The following is a 5,884-nucleotide window of genomic DNA, read 5'->3' on the forward strand; positions in this document are numbered from 1 at the left end:
GCAAAATGGCTGATCTTTGTCAATAAAACGTACAAACAAACAGATCGCCGAATCATATTCAAATTTTTCTTCTTCAATATATAACACTGAGCATATATTTTCATCCTTGTGATGAATAGATAAACATTTTGTGATGATATTTATTGTATCAATTTTATATGGTCATAAAATTCTTTGAAATTATTTGATATTTTACACGAAATATGAATGATATATTTATTTTTAATCGAACAAATGTATACTGATATTTTGCTGTGAATCGACCTAGGATATTTACTTTGTAAATCAAGAATATAACTGATAATTTTCAAGATTATTCATCAATTATAGTAATGATTTATATTTTTCGAGTAGCAAATTATTTGAAAGGAATTCAATAATTTCTATTGAAATAAAATTTATTTCAAAGTAAAAGGAAAACTATACAAAATGAAAAAATTTAAAATTGCTTTTTAGTTTTATATTTACTAAATTTATAATATGATGTTGAAGCAATCACGATTTTATTCAGTTTTTACTTACATTTAATATCTTACCTTACAGCCATATATGAGCAAAATAATCTTGAATTTTATTTAAATTTTCGCTACTTAAAATTTAAATAACATGTGATGTCTAATTCCTCCAACACAGCCGTGCTAATAATTTGCTAATAAGCACATATTCAAAATTATAATATCTTGCTATACTTATAGAAGTTGTGTATATAGATACATAATGCAATCAGAAATACTTTTACAGTAAAGTCCCGCTTATCCGAGCCCCCATTATCCGAGTTTCCGCTTAAACCGAGCTATCAAATATTTCAAGGATTTTTTTTTTTTTACACTAGTTTACTTTTTATTTTTAAAACTACCGCCAAAAGAAAATCTGAATTTTATCTTCAAAACGTTGAGGAAAACAAGATGACGGACAACTCGAGACTACTGATGAATGATTGTTAATATCGTCAATTATGAAAATGAATTTAGTGAAGATAATGAAGACAGTGACGATGAAAATCAACATATAAAATCTGTCATAAAAATGGACTAAAAGCTGTCGAAAGTTCTATTGACTATATAGAATAACAAGAAGATGAGACATCAGCCTTCCTGTTATCCGTAAGAAAATGGTGAAACATTGCTGCAGAAAAGAGCCAAAGTAATGTAAAATATAAAAAAACAATTAAGGACTTTTTTTAAGTAAAAGCTCTTTAATTCTCGTAAAGTATGCTCTTTGATTATATTATGAATTGTATGTCTTGTACTCGTATATATTTTGTATTTTTTAAATATAATGCATTTATACCTACTATTTTCTTTCCTTTTTTAGACTTTTCGCTTCAACCGAGTTTTTCGATTATCCGAGTTGGTCGTGGTCCACATTAACTCGGATAATCGAGACTCTACTGTATTTGCAAAACAATTGGATCTCTTTAACTGCACATGCAATTTTGTGTATTTCATAAATAGCATGTTCTATAAATCTTTTTCGTAAAAAGTGCAGTACAGCTATTTTTTTTCTTTTGAATTTCTAGTTTTCAGTACATTTAAAATAATAAACACAAAGTGAAATTTAAAAGGATTCTGTTATGACATTAACTTCAATTACTTGATGTTGCTTAAAAGTGTGTACTAAACTCTATTACATTATTAATTATAATTCATTAAAAACGGTTTCATTTTTTGTGAACTTTTTTTAGTTTCAAAATGCAAAAAAAAGCTCTTTCAAATGTAAGCACTATTAAGAAAAGGGACATTTAGCAAAATTTTAAATATAATTAGAAATTGAGAGCATTAAATAGTTTTCTAGGTGATATAGACTTAAAGCAATTAATTGATATTGCTTTACATTTTGCACTAGACTTAATAAAATTTTATTATAATTAATGATAAACAATTTCATTTTTTGTAAGTCAATTTTCGTTTCAAAATGCAAATATTTTTAGCACGTATAATTTTAAGTAATATTAAAGAAATTTTTAGCATAACTGAAACTTTTATTGACCTTCAAGCAGATCTTTCAGTTTAAAAAATAGTTATTTTTACATTAACTGTAATATATTATGTTGAATCTAAGTGGAATTCAACCATTACGGAACTTATGCATAAACTAGACTCTATATGCATAGCTGAAATATAAATTATCACGTGNTTTTTTTCTTTTGAATTTCTAGTTGTCAGTACGATTAAATTGATAATCACAAAATAAAACTTACAGGAATTCTGTAATGACAATAACTTCAATTACTTGATGTTGTTTAAAAGTGTGTACTAAACTCTATTACACTGTTAAGTATAATTTTTTACAAACGGTTTCATTTTTTGTGGAATTTTTTTTTTTTAGTTTCAAAACACAAAATCAAAACATTTTAAGCACTATTAGTAATTGTAAGCACTTTCAAGTGTAAGCACCACCAAAAAAAGGGACATTTAATAAAATTTTAAATATAATTAGAAATTAAAAGCATTGAATGATCTTCTAGAATCTAGATTATATGGACTTATAGCAATCACTTGATATTGTTTAAAATCTTATACTAGACTTAATAAAATTTTATTTTAATTAATTATAAGCAATTTCATTTTTTGTAAGTCAATTTTCATTTTTTGTCAATTTTCGTTTCAAAATGCAAATATTTTTAGCACGTATAATTTTAAGTAATATTAAAGAAATTTTTAGCATAACTGAAACTTTTATTGACCTTCAAGCAGATCTTTCAGTTTAAAAAATAGTTATTTTTACATTAACTGTAATATATTATGTTGAATCTAAGAGAAATTCAACCATTACGGAACTTATGCATAAACTAGACTCTATATGCATAGCTGAAATATAAATTATCACGTGCAAATCATTCTGCCTCAACGTGTATTTGCTCTATATGTTTATAGCGGAAAATGATAGGACGAGCAAGTGACATAAATTCAGCCTTATTTGTACAGACTGAAATGAAATATTTCTGTACAGACTGTTGGGCAGAATAATAGATTATTTGTTTTTAACCGATTGAACTATAACACTTAATAATAAATTGAAAAATGTTTTCTGCTGAAAGCGAAGTTCCTCCTATTTTAAAAAGAACATGTTTATTATGTATATGTAGATTAAAATAGTTTGAAATAAAGTCAATAACAAAAAATTGCTTGAAATAATCAATGATAATAGTTTGCTGTAATCCTCAGAAAAACATGGAAATTCTCTTTTAAGAGTAATAAATAATCTTGGATCTTGTTTGTAAATTTCACATGGTTATCCCATAAAATTTGTTTTACTTTGTCTTACGAAATCCTTTTTCGTTAAATGACTTGATTTTTTCAAATTGTAATGTAAAGCGTTTTTAGTGAGAAACTTCAGTACTTCTATCTAGAAATTAAACTGATTCGGTATATTGTTCTGTTATTTAATTGAGATTCCGGAAATTTGTATGCATCTAAAAAAGTAACAAGTTTCCGGATTAATATAATTACCTGTAATTCTGAGGGAACGCCATTCCTCGAAATGTTTGGCGCTGCAGTAAAAATTATTTTTTAAATATTTGAAAAAGATTTCAAACCAATTTTTTCTCTCTTTATTTATTTATTATTATTTTTTTTATGAAATGAAACACAAATTAAACTTAAAATTCTGGATGTAGCTGAAAAGCTAAGTAATTACGACAAATATTTAAATTGCATTTACCAGTAGTTAATGAAAACGAAATCTTTATATAAAGTTCCTTTTAATTAATTTCATGCGTTTTGTAAAATCGAGAATATTAAAGGATATTATATTTCTTTATGGCTCTGTCTTACACATTTTATAATCTGGTTAGCAAAAGGTACCAATCTATGAGCAAATAATTATGTCCGAGCAATTAAAAAAGAGAGGCTCATGAAATTCACTCTCTCTCTCTCTCTTTTTGAATAAAGACAATTTAAAGTAAATAATATGAGTTATCACAAATGTGAATTTCTCTTACTATTTATTTCTAACAAAGCAAATCTGTATCCCTTTTTGATATCAAGGCAATGTGTTTAACAAATAGTTATAGTACTTTTCAAGTGCTAATGAAGAGATGTGTACTCTCTCATTTAATAGAAGTTCATTATATTATGCAATTATTCCATAAATAGCTTTTTTTGATGAATTCATCAAAGATAAAAAAATAATGTAAATTGTGGCACATACCCTTGCTATTAAAAAAATAATAAATGTCTTTTTGTAATTAAAGCTGGCCAAGTAATTTAAACTGGTCGTTTTTTGACCTAACAACATGACAATACTACGACATATACCCTATAAAAAGGTGAATTCCTCCAAATTTTTTTTCCAACTACAGCATTGCTTATTAGTTATAGGTGATAATGCTTGTGTGGGTGACAACTCGAAAAAACAGTCGCCAACACCTGACCTTTATAACCATTAAGCAGACGATGAGAGCTTGGGAGCAGAGTTGGCCAAANCAGTCGCCAACACCTGACCTTTATAACCATTAAGTAGATGATGAGAGCTTGGGAGACATGCCTCAAACATAAATAAATTATATACTTGAGTACTTAATACAAAAAAAACTTCGATAATTTAAGTCTTATCTCCTTAGTCTCAATACTAAGGGAAGAAAAACTTTTAATAGCAAAAGAAATCTTCCATTCAGACTTAAAAATTAAATAACTGGTTGTCCAGTTATGCTCTAGTTTAATTAGCAATTAAACTTTTTTTTTTATATAGTTTTTATTTTTTATTGCCGGAGTTTAACAGCCGACCCAATTTTTGGGTTTACGACTACTAATATTCAATTCCGTAGACTTGTAATTTTGAACCTAATCCAGAAGACAAGGGAGCGTACGGGGCGAAATTTGCCTTCGTGGAGGACTTTCTGATGGAACTAACACACATTTGCTTTGCATGGAGCGGAAGACCACGAGAACCTCCCACGGTTAGCCTGACTTCAATGGGACTCTAACCCATGATCCGTCTACCACTGAGGATATTTCACGTTAGCACTGTGATCGGTGCAAGTCGGATGCGGAATTCGTATCGACCAGCCATCGCTGGGATCGAACCCGGTTCACCTCATTGGAAGACAGCCATAGCAATTAAACTTATCAAATAAATGTAAAGACTGATTATAAGTTTTTAACACAAATGCTTATTTACTTGGTTATGCTATTTTTTAGTTCATTAAATTAAAATTATTTTTTAAAGTTCATTTTTTGCTTTAAAATGTATTGTTTACTGCTTTAGATAGGTGTATTCTATTAACTTAAGTTTATGACAGTTAAGGTTCATTGACTTTCATTGGTTGGGGGAACATTCATCTATGAACACAAACAGTAGAAATTTTAAATAAAATTTATTTCGTTTGAAAGAGGCAAAATTCAGACAATATAAAGTGCTAATTTAAGGGTGATAATTTCATCAACTTTGTTAACTATTGCCTCACTCGCTTTATTTTGTCTCCTTGTAATTTTTGTTGTTTGTTTGTAGAATATGTTGCAAGAATTTCTTATAAAATGTTTAAATAAAGCAGATACTAAGTTGGTGATTTTGAATCACTATAATAACATCAAATAAGCCGTCGACTTATCACAAGCTAATATACCTCAGATAGGATTAAATGTGGCATATAAACAAGTCTTAAAAAATATTTGCACTTTATTCTTTGAACCTAAGAAAATAATCTTCGCACATTTTTGGGCAAAAATATCCTTTAAGGACTTTTACACTAACTTTCAAATGCTATTTTTTTCCAGTCAAAAAAAGATTTTAATCAAAAGAACATACATATCAAAACTTTGTAATTAACAGTCAGCAAATAAATTGTTAATATTAGGTGGGCAACACAGAAATCAAATCATTCTGAAAATTGAGTTTTGTCACATTATGTTTCGCACACATTTTTTATTGAAGCACACACAAC

This window comes from Parasteatoda tepidariorum, chromosome 1, assembly GCF_043381705.1.
Source record: "Parasteatoda tepidariorum isolate YZ-2023 chromosome 1, CAS_Ptep_4.0, whole genome shotgun sequence".
Classification (NCBI taxonomy): domain Eukaryota; kingdom Metazoa; phylum Arthropoda; class Arachnida; order Araneae; family Theridiidae; genus Parasteatoda; species Parasteatoda tepidariorum.